Source organism: Eptesicus fuscus, chromosome 17, assembly GCF_027574615.1.
Source record: "Eptesicus fuscus isolate TK198812 chromosome 17, DD_ASM_mEF_20220401, whole genome shotgun sequence".
Classification (NCBI taxonomy): Eukaryota; Metazoa; Chordata; class Mammalia; order Chiroptera; family Vespertilionidae; genus Eptesicus; species Eptesicus fuscus.
This window is the reverse complement of record NC_072489.1, coordinates 54180537-54192555: the sequence shown is the minus strand read 5'-3', so window position 1 is coordinate 54192555 and position 12019 is coordinate 54180537. Positions and strand designations below refer to the sequence as shown.

Genomic DNA, 12019 nt, shown 5'->3' with positions numbered 1-12019 from the left:
GGGCTGTTGAGAAACGGCCTGTGGTTGCTGCATTAAAGGCAAACACTTTGCAGCATCGCCTTAGCCACGTTGAGAAATTGTTCCTGGTGACAGAGTGCGGGCAGGAAGAATGTGCTGGTGCCCAGGACTGTTAGGATTGCAACTGCGGGCCTCTTGCAATGACAGCTTTCAGGGCAGAGGGTAGTAGCTTGTCAAGGAAAAACGCGTTGGGATACATATTGTCGTTCTCCGTACGTGTTGTGTTAATGTTATCTGCCCTTTTGGAGGTTCTGTAGCACAGACCCACACTCTGCTTGTCCCTCATGTGTCACCTCTATGGCTGTAAGTTCCTCTCGCAGGACCTGACTCACCCTGCAGGTAGCATTTTAATGCTAGGTAGTGATTTTTAACTTTTAAACCCCCTCTGTTTCTGGTGGCTTAATTTTATGTAGTATACTGTGTTGGTTAATGTACAAGGTTTGTTTTTGTTTATTTGGTGTTTGGGGTTTTTGTTTTCATTTTTAATTGCTATAGGAGAAGCGGAAAGGAAAAGGAAGTTTTGTAGGGCCAGACTTTGGTCTGGAAAGGATTGTTGTTGGAGTGGAAAGTGTCATGCATGGCTATTTCTTTTAAAAAATGGCTGAATATTTAATTTCACTTTTAATTTTGTGTTCATTAAAATGTTTGACTCTTTTGGGTTTTGTCCTTTATCATAAAACCAGAGGCCCCGTGCAGGCAATCGTGCATGGCAGGGGGCGGGGAGTGGGAGTAGGCGGGGAGGGTCCCTCAGCCCAGCCTGCACCCTCTCACAATCCGGGACCACTGGCTCCTAACTGCTCGCCTGCCTGCCTGCCTCATCGCCCCTAACCACTCTGTCTGCCTCATTGCCCCTAACCACTCTCCTGCCTGCCTGATCGCCCCTAACCACCTCTGCCTCGGCCCCATTGCGGCTTCGTCCGGAAGGACATCCAGAATGACGTCTGGAAGGTCGTCCTGCTGTCCAGTCTAATTAGCATATTACCCTTTTATTATTATAGATTGTTATAGATTATGTCAATCTGGTATTTGCCCTACCTATTGGCTGTTAGTGGAAGTTGCCTATTTCAATCTAGATCACTAATTTTCTATCAGTCTCAAGCATTAGTGACCAAGATAATGCAGAAATATTTTATGTTTGGGTTTAGGATGGGTTATTGACTTGTGTATGTGGCAGATTTCCCTTACTAATTATGTCTTGTTTTAGGCCAGTGGTCGGCAAACCGCGGCTCGCAAGCCACATGCGACTCGAGAGCCGCGGTTTGCCGCTCTGTTGACTAATGAGTGTGCCGACCACTGTTTTAGGCTAATAGCCCAGAATAACAGCTTAGAACTGAAACTGTCAGGTCGCTGGAGAAGTTTACTTTATAATGGAAATATTTCCATACACTTGCAGAGGATGGTGAACTGGTTGTTCACCGTGTTTGATTTCTTGTTCTGTGAAGTTGAACATAGTTTATGGAACCTGCTTTAAGCTCTGGAACATAAGTGACTAAATTATAAATGAGTTCTAGTGTTTAAGCAGTGAAGGTTTATAGTGGTGTGAGGCTAAGAAAGTCATGAGAAAACTTTTTGCAGATTTTGATATTCTATCATAATATTGATTCTGATATTTTCTGGGTAACTTAGGTAATAAAAATTTGACTGACTTATTATTTGGGGGTTATTTGCAGAATAGTAGCAGTGAGGCTGCATATCATTTTTAGGGTTTTTTAAAAACTTAGAATTCAGTTAAATCTGAAGGAAATTATGTGTAGGAGTTATGAAGCCATTAATAATAGGTCTATTACTTTGAAGGAACTTTATCATCTATCATTGAATAGCATCACCATTTGAAATACAGCTAAATTGTTTTCATTTACTTTATCTGAAGGATTTTTAAAAAACGGCATGCATTTGGTTATGTATGATATTTCAACTTTTAAACCTTAAACATTAAATGATCACCTCCAGAAATGTACACATTTGTGTTCTTTGTATTAGAAGGCATTTCAAAGATCAACCAGTAATTACTGCACAGAATGTACTACTCAATCTGTAACTATTATTGTACACCTACTTTGTGCTTATTGTTCTAGGTGCTGGGGCTTCAATACTAAACAGCCTCAACCATTGAGGAGCTTGAATTAGCTATACCTAGTAAGATTTAAACTACAATGGGATTGATGGGGTTGAAGTCACGAGGAAGCTGATTTTAGTTTAGTAAGAGAAAAATATGAAGTGTGAGGATAAAAAGGACTGTTTTGAGGAATGTTGAGATCTCTTGTCTGTGTAGCTGTTCTACCAGAAGTTTTTAAACTGGTGTTGTGGAATGGATTCAAATTTCAGCTAAGAGAATGAATTAAAACATATTTAAGATGTATAACAATTCTCATAATGAGAATTAAAGTAGATAGTGTTTATTCTTTTTTATAAATTAGGGAATAGTGCTCAGAGTAGTTAAATAACTTGCTTAAGTCACACAGCTGTCAAGTGATGAAATCCAGCTCTGATAAAGCCAGGCTGCCTTTATCTTAAACTCTGCCACCTTGTTCACAAGGGATTATATCTTTGGGCACTGCCCCATATAGCATTTCTTTTTTAATCCAGCAGATTTTGTTTCCAAATAGGTCTTGCTAGTTTATCCTTTTTTAGTAATCTAATCTCCTTAGTAGAGCTAAAACTGTAAAGAAAATTGTACTGAGTCTTACAATCCTTTGGCACTGTTATTATATATTATGTAACAGAAATAACTTGCCAATTAACATTGTTGTCACTTCTTCCCTCTGTTGGTTTTTCCATTTTCATGTTGTTAAGAGAAAGGTGGCCATCAGGATGGTCAGTTCCTGATGTCTCATCTAGAGATGCGAAGGAGCTCAACTGGTGCTAAGGACCCAGCTGATTGACACTTCATTTTACCCAATTAACACAGTTTGTAAAACATTATATTTTTTAAAGTGAGTTTTAATATGTATACATTTTCTACATATTATAATTCTAATTTTACTAATGTAATTCTAAATTCAGCCACCTCAATACTAATAGTTTTGATTTTTTTTTCTAAAAATGTGTATTTTAAAAAACAGTAAAGTAGTGGCCGTTTTAAAAAATTAACCCAAAAATTAGTATTCAAAAGAGAAAGACTACATGGAGAATCTGTGAGTATAGTCCTAGGGTGTTTAAGGTCTGGGATGCAGATATTTGAACTTCTTACTAAGGCTTCTGGTCTTAGAGTATTATTGCTGTGTAGCTAGCTGGTTACATACTGTAAGGCCAAATTCAGTTTGCAGATACATTTTATTTGGCCTGCACTGTACAGTGTTTTATTGTTTATTTGTTTCTTAATTGCCAACATTTGAAAATGGAAGTTTTTCCTGATTTGAATTTCTGGCTTCTCATGAAAAATTAGAAGATCTTGTGGCACCAGGACTGCATTCCTCATAGCAATAACAGGATGGAGAGATGGAGGCTAATAGCTGCAGGAAGCTTTTATGCATAGTTTATAGTTCCTACCTGCTTACTATGGTACTTGCCTGGCCTATCTTCATATAAACTTGAGACTCTTACTATTGCTAGTCAGTGATAATTTTTACTCCTCTTTAAACATTATATTTTTGAAGGGACTTTCATTGAGCATTTTTGTTCACTTATTTATTTTTAAATATATTTTTATTGATTTTTAGAGAGAGGCAGGGAGAGAGATAGAGAGATAGAAACATCAATGAGAAACATTGATCAGCTGCCTTCTGCACACCTCTACTGGGGATTGAGCCCAAAACCTGGGCATGTGCCCTGACCAGGAATCGAACCGTGACCTCCTGGTTTATAGGTCGAAGCTCAACCACTCAGCCACACCAGCCAGGCTTAAGTTGTTTTTAAAAGTCATTTATTTTCTTTTTCTTTTTAATATATTTTATTGATTTTTTACAGAGAGGAAGGGAGAGGGATAAAGAGTTAGAAACATCGATGAGAGAGAAACATCCATCAGCTGCCTTCTGAATACTTCCTACAGGGTATGTGCCCGCAACCAAGGTACATGCCCTTGATCGGAATCGAACCTGGGACCCTTGAGTCCGAAGGCCGACGCTCTATCCACTGAACCAAACCGGCTAGAGCAAAAGTCATTTATTTTCATTACGCTAACGTTACTTCCTGAAGGCTACCACTATCTAGTGTTGGGGCGGGTATGGTGAAGGTGATAAAAATGGTTATAACACAGTTCATGCTTTCAAAAATGGTTATAACACAGTTCATGCTTTCTGGGGAAAACAAACAATTAAAGCTCATTAACCTTTTGCACTCGGATGTCGAGATTAAAATTACTCTTTAAATGTATCAATAATTTGAAATATAAAAAAATCCAAATAAATAAGTTTGTATGAAAAGAAACTCTAGTTTTTTATTCTACTGCTGCGCTTTGTAAAATCTGGGGTATTTAAAAAATTAAATCCCAAGTAGAATAAAGGAATTGAGAAAACAAACGAGTGCAAAGGGTTAAAATGGCACTTGGATATATTTAAGACCTTCAGATATATGAGAAACAGGAAGAACAGGGATCAGTATCTCTGCTAAGGCAAACGCCTGCTTACTATGTGTAGTATAATATTTTGTGACCTTAGGTTCCTTGGTGCCTAAATATAATCTAATAAATTTTTATTGCTGGTTTTACTTCTTGAAAGTTGAGTTTTCTTAAAGCTGGTTTGAATTAATGTGATTTAGGCATTTAAAACACTTAGATGGGAAATAATGAATTGATCAACTAAAGCTTTGCTTTAGAAATTTGATTTACACATTGAAGGAAGAATAATTATGAGGGGACTGTTAGATTCTAATCAGCAATATACAGGTCTCTTGGCTTTCCAAAAAAGCCCCAGTTTGTTCCTGAAAATAGCCAAAGGAGATTATTATAAAATCAGTTGTATTGGAGGAACATGCCTGGTCAAACACTTAATATTGATTAACAAATATTAATAATGATCCTCCTATATAATAAAAGGCTAATATGCAAATCGACTGAACAGTGGAAGGACCGGTCACTATGATGTGCACTGACCACCAGGGAGCAGACGCTCAATGCAGGAGCTGCCCCCTGGTGGTCAGTGTGCTCCCACAGGGGGAGCGCTGCTCAGCCAGAAGCCAGGCTCATGGCTGGTGAGCACAGTAGCAGTGGCGGGAGCCTCTCCCACCTCTGCTGCAGGTTGGCGGTAAGGAGTGAGGGGTCCCAGACTGCAAGAGGGATGTCTGCTGGCAGGCAAACATCCCCCAAGGGGTCCCGGGCTGCGAGAGGGTGCAGGCCGGGCTGAGGGGACCCCCCCCCTCGGTGCACGAATATCGTGCACTGGGCCTCTAGTCTATTGTATAAGGCAGAGGCAAAGATAATAAAATCAGTTTGCTAATTATATGCCGGATGTGGTGTGGGCAGTTCCATACACTTATTATCTTAATAGTTAAAACTGTGCAGGAGAGGTTGGTAATTTTTACGGATGTGGAAACTTGAGGCTTATAGAGGTTAGTGACTTTCTGAAAGTCTCAACAACAAAAAAAGATCTGGACTCCCAAAGTCCATGCCGTCTTATTTCTGTAGAGATAGGGGTTTGCACACAAGCTGGTGTTAGGACCACGAGTTAATTGTTTTTACATTTTTAAACTTTCACATTTAAAGTTGTTTAATAGAGAAGAAGAATATGAGACAGACCATATGGATCCACAGATTCTAAAATATCTGGCCCTTTATAAAAAAAGGTTTCCTAACCCTTGCTCTAAACTCTTAAAAAAAAACCTAAAACAAAAAATTGTGCTTAAATGCTTACCAAAAAAGGAGCACATATGCATATATGATGGAAAGTACTCTTTTTTTGAGAGTCCTTTCTTTTTGAAAAGCTAATGAAACCTGGGAACTCTGCAGAAAAATGCATAATGAAGTTTTCATTTAATTTCATGAAATTTATAGTCCCCTCAAAATCTGTCTAGGGTTCTTAGACTCCAGGTTGAGTAGTAAACAGAGACAGAAGGATTCAACTTTGTTGCCATACATCTAACTAACACTAACATGCTAAAATAAATACTAGGCTCTTCATAATTTTGCTGGTCTTTATAGAATGTATACAGGATTTGTATAGCTCAGGCATTTCTAAAAAACCTCTCTGCCCCAAAAAGCGTGACCTGTCATGCCCACTCCCCCATTAAGATTCCCTATTGCATGCTGAGACATATTGAATCAGTTGTTCGGTAAGAGTTTCTACCACTAAATACCTTGTTTAGAAGTTAAATATCCAACATTTCTTCCCATCACATTCTTCATTTTCTCAGAATAATGTCACCAGGAAACCAGTGCTGTTAAAACATTCCTTTGTTCCTTCCTAGAGTCAGGAACTAACAACTTTGGCATGGCATCAGAGCACATCCCATTTCATTGGAAAGTCATAAAGCAACTACCTGGTCATTGGCAGAAGTTTTACAGAGTAGTTTTAAAATCTCTCTTGCCACATTGCTAAGACTGGCATAAAACCACATACTTACTGTATTTGTACCAGGGAAGAATGAGGTGTGTTAATTATTTACCTTGAGATGAATAGAACTGCAGGTGCCAAGTAGAGGCTGCCAGTACTAGAGAACAACTTCATTCTTTCGGGTTGAGGCTGTAGAGAAGTACTTAAGTTGTCTCTTCTGGTGATAGAGCTTTGGAGTAATGTGTACCTGACTTCAGCACTATTAAGGCCTTATCTTCCCTTAGTCTAAGTGTCCATATCTATAAAATGGAAATATCTATCTAAAAGGGTGTAATAAATGTCTCATATATGAAACTTTCTGAATAAATGTATCTTTCCTTTAGTACCTAATTGAATATACATATTTATTGATTATGCTACATTTGCCAGACATTTTTCTAGAGATATTTCAGACACTTGGCTAGATAGATGTTAGACATTAGCTAGGCAATGTATTACAGATGTTTCCCTTTCAAATGAGTGATATACTCATTGTGAGTGAAAGCTCATTGAAAAAAATTCAATTAGAAAATATGAAATATCAAAGTGAAAACTCTCTTATAATGTCTTTAAAGGATACTATTAAATTTAGAGACTGTGCATCCATGTTTTTTCTAAATGTATTCTAATTTATTAAATTTATACGGACAGAATCATAGTTGGTACCTTGCTTTTTATGTTAGTATCTTGCTTTTTTTAACTATATCTTGGGTTTTCTAAATATACCTACTTCATTTGTTTTAATAGGTACTTAGAATTACATTGATCAGAAATACCATAAGGTAACCAATTTCTTGTTGATTGTTTTTCAGTTTCTCATTAATATAAATAATGATACCATAAACATTTTTCTACCTATATCTTTGTGTAGATAACTACGTTTTTTTCTTTACAGGTTTTTTTATTTTGTTTTGTGTGTGTGTGTGTGTGTGTGTGTGTGTGTGTGTGTGTGTTTTTGGCTAGGTTTTTGCAAATATTATAATAGTATTTAGGAGCATAAAGAAGTTAAAAATGTACTCCTACCCTTTTTACTTTTATCCCCCTGAAAATGCTAAGTCTGAGGTGTACACTTTACTCTGAAACACATATATACAAGCTTCTTATATATATAGTGGTGCCTCTCCCTCTATCCCTCTCTGCATCTCCTCCTCCCTTTCTCCTTAATAATAAAGTGGGGGAACATAATATAAATGTGACCCTCCAAAATGGGCCTGTAAGTGTAACATGGACATTCCTCCAGCAGTATGTGTGGGTCTAATTCATTTGCTGCTTTACTCCATTCCTGGCCATTCTATTCTCTCTTTCTCTGATGTTGTCTTCTATACTCTTCCTCTCAGTCTGTTCTGGCCTCCTTGGCTGTTCTCACACTCCAAGCATACACCCATTACAAGGCCTTTGCTAGTCCTTCTTTAGGAATGTTTTTCCTGCAGATAGCCAGGGAGTTCACCCCATCACTTTTCAGGTCCCTGCCGAAATATCACCTTTCAACTATAAAACACATTAGTACTTTAAATGCAGTCCCCCCCCAAGCTTTTTATTGATCTATAATATATATGCATGTGCATGTGTGTATTTTTGTGTGTGCATATACAGAAACTGCCCAAATCCCAAGTGTACATACACTTGATAAATTTTCACAAAGTGAATTCAGCCACATAACTGAAGTACTGGGACTTTGAATTCAGGTTATCTAAAGAATACCCATATTCTTTAAATTTCTTAAACAAAATATATGAAACATATCTTATTTAACCTATTTTTTTAAAATATGTTTTTATTGATTTTAGAGAGAGAGAGGAAGGCAGAGAGAGAGATAGAAACATTGATCAGCTGCCTCCTGCATGGCCCCCATTGAGGAGGAAGCCCAAAACCCAGGCATGTGTCCTGACCAGGAATCAAACCTGAGACCTCTTAGTGCAGGGGTCAACCACCGAGCCACACTGGCTGGGCTTATTTAACCTTTTAATGGTTTATGGTTGTCATAAAGACAGGTTGATGGTTTGTAATACAATGCTCATTGTAAAATGAGTACTGAAGAGGAGTGTCCTCCCCCTACGCACACGCACATTATGCTGATTGAAGTCTCCCACAGTTGACAATGCTGACTTCAAGGTCTGTGCGGCACCTTATGCAGGCCTTCTCTCCTCCTCTCATTTCCACACACAAGCAAAAACAAAACATGAATGTGTTTGCAACCTTCTCTGACACTCCAGGAGCCTTGATTTTTAATTCCACATCCCTAGGAAAGGTCAATATTGATAAACTGTAGGTAATACTTTCCTTGGACTAGTATAGAATAACAATAAAACTTATTTTCACTGGTCTGGTGCATGATTACCAATTTTTATGTAATCAGCGGAATGTATTTCTTTTTTTATCTAATCATGGACATTGGGTATTTATGCCCATGATTTCTTCATGAATTGTATGGAGAACGAAGCTGTTGATATGGTGGATGGAGTACTGAAATGTCTGTGCTTTGATTTGCATTATATTGGTAAAAGAGCTCGAAAATTTCCCACTTCCCAGCATAATTAGTTCTTGATGGTATGTACTTAAAAACAAAAACACTGTGATAAGCACAGAAAAAAAAGTGTTTTAGTTGGGTTTATTATTTTGTATTAGGTGCCTGTTAGGTGTACTTGGTTTGTTGATAAGGTATATGCCATTTAGAGCAGGTATTTGTGACCTAAGTATATTTACAAATTAGTATTTCTTTTAGGATCAACTCTATATTCTACCTATATAATCTGTATAAGTGACTACTATTTTTTTTTTCTGTAAAACCTTAAATAGCAATAACGGAGATGTAATTTCTGTTTAGTAGCTGGCTACAAGAATATATTTTGAAAAGCAACTACATTGTTCTTAGATATAACTATTTCATACAGATATCAATATCTACAAAATAGTGTATCTGCTGTTTGTGTTACATGCCAATTTGCACACAGTAATCAGTCGTTCATGAATGCCAGATTATACACATACTCAATACTAGGGATGATTGTGGTTGCTGACTACACAGTCTTGCTAGCTCTTAGTCATTTGGTCAAACAAGTAAATAATTCAAAGCTTTTAGTTCTGTGAAACTTGCTGAGGCTAAAGTAAGAGTTATTCTATCATAGTTAATTTCATTGTATTTTTATAATGCATTGAAAATCTTATTTTGTTCTCACCATTAAGTATAATACTATTTTCTGTAAAATTTAGGACAGGTGATGTCTGGTTTATTTTAATATTTGAAAAGGTTATCACTTCTCAGTATTTAGCTTTAGATTTTAATCAGGACTAGAATTGCAAACTAAGAATTTAAAATATGTTTGTAGCCAAATTATGTGTCTAATTATAGGCCATTTTTTAGTAAGTTGCTTACTCAAAATATTTAGATAAATTACTCAAAATATTTGAAATTTTTAGTATTATAGAGTTAGAATTTGTACTCGGTTATTTCAAGATTCCTGTCAGTCAACAGACTCTATGATAATAATTGTTGGAACCTTGGGGATACTCTATGCTCTTAAGGTTTCTTTTGAAAGTAATTCAGCCTGTTGCCCTGAAACAATAGTATTACATCATGTGGAACTTCTGCTTTATTCCTGGAATTACTATTGATTTGTTGATTTAGTGTATCCTTGGACAAATTGTGCAACTTGTTATTTTGGAGACTTAGTAAAATAAAAACCTAAAGCTGTTAAAGTTCTTAGATAAAATAATTATGTAAATGTAAGGTAGTGTTATTATTCACTTCTCTTTTATTTTTGCATAGGTCAAATACAGGGATTTTTTGCAAATATGCAGGTACAAATCATCTTTAAAATATTTCCATTGAATAAGTTCAACTTTAGGAATTAAAAACTAAGAGAAGCAGAGATACTAGTACAGATAAAATTAAAAATCATTTAACTTCAGAAGGTGCTTTGTTACTTTTATTTGGATAGAGAAAAATGAGAAAATTGGGACAGTTAAAGTATTAACTTTTTCTCATTTCTCTTGTTCAGATCTTTTGCTGTTCCTTACCTTATACGTAGAATAGACTTCTTGTCCATTTGGTACATTTAACTGGTTTTAGAAGACCAGTCCTCTGAATTATAGACTTTATTGTTCATTGTCTTTACCATAGTAGAGAGGTAATAATTTTGTCTTAAGATGTTTTCTCTTCCTCCATCCACTAGACTTCAGATAAGATTCCATTTACTGAGTAAATGTTTGATATCATCTTTGTCCAGGGCACTGTTCACTCTAAAGAAAATTAGTGCTGAGAGGGAATAAATGATGTACTTTAAGATAATAGGTTACAACTTAGAATTTAAGAATTGCCATAGCTAATACTTGGTACTGTCTAAGTCAGTGGTTTCCATAGTGTGGCTTGGGGACTCTATTGGATCTCCAAGACCCTTGGGCTGTGGGTGTCTACTAAGTCAAAACGATACTCATAATTATATAAAAACTAGAGGCCCGGTGCATGAAAATTCATGCACTGGAGTGGGGGGGGTCCCTCAGCCTGGCCTGCCCCCTCTCACAATCTGTAAGCCCTCAGGGGTGGGAGATGACCTGGCACTCAGGGGAAGGTGATGCCCCATCACACCTCTGCTGCTGCCACTGCCGGCAGTGCAAGCTTCGGCCGGCCCTGGTTACCTGAGCCTCGGGTGGCTCTGGGCGGCTGGGCAGCCACCACCCAAGGCTTGCCTGCTCCTCGGGCCAGCCCTGGGCAGCTGGGGGGACTGAGGGGACTGGGGGACTCTGGAGGCCTTGACGCGCCTGCCACCCCAGCAGGGCTGAGGGGACTGGGTGCCGCCATCTTTGAGGGCATGGCAGTCAATTAGCATATTTCCTCCTTATTGACTGTGGGCACTGCCATCTTTGAGGGTGGGTCAGTCAATTAGCATATACCCTCCTTATTGGCTGTGGGCGCCACCATCTTTGCAATGGCGTGAGGGTCAATTAGCATATTTCTTCTTTATTAGATAGGATATTACTTGCCTTTTCATTCTCATTCTCTCACAAGTGTACGATGGAGTTTTCCAAGAGTTACATGATGTGTAATTATATTATCATCCTGGTGGCTAATGGGATGTGAGCTTATGTTGTTATTATGTTTAAAAGTGCTATCATTTTAAATTTCTAATGTGGTAAATATCTATATATAAAAGCCTAATATGCTAAATGTCTAACCGTTTGACCAGTTGCTATGACACGCACTGACCACCAGGGAGCAGACCCTCAATGCAGGAGCTGCCCCTGGTGGTCATTGCACTCCCACAGGGGGAGCACCACTCAGCCAGAAGTTGGGCTCATGGCTGGCGAGCGCAGTGGCGGTATTGGGAGCCTCTCCCGCCTCCACAGTAGTGCGAAAGATATCCAACTGCCGGCTTAGGCCCGCCCCCCTACTCCGCCCTCTCCCCCCCCCCCCCCCCCCCCCCGTCAGTCAAACATCCCCCAAGGGCTCCTGGACTGTGAGAGGGCACAGGCCGGGCTGAGGGACCTCCCCCCGCACACCTCCCCCACCCCGAGTTCACAAATTTCATGCACCGGGCCTC

The 12019-nt window shown here is 38.4% G+C and overlaps 1 protein-coding gene across 1 annotated transcript in view; it reads left to right on the top strand.

Annotated features, from left to right (window-relative positions):
- The window catches only part of PDZD8 (PDZ domain containing 8), a 59838-nt gene that overhangs the window by 1463 nt on the left and 46356 nt on the right, over positions 1–12019 (top strand). The window lies entirely within an intron of this gene.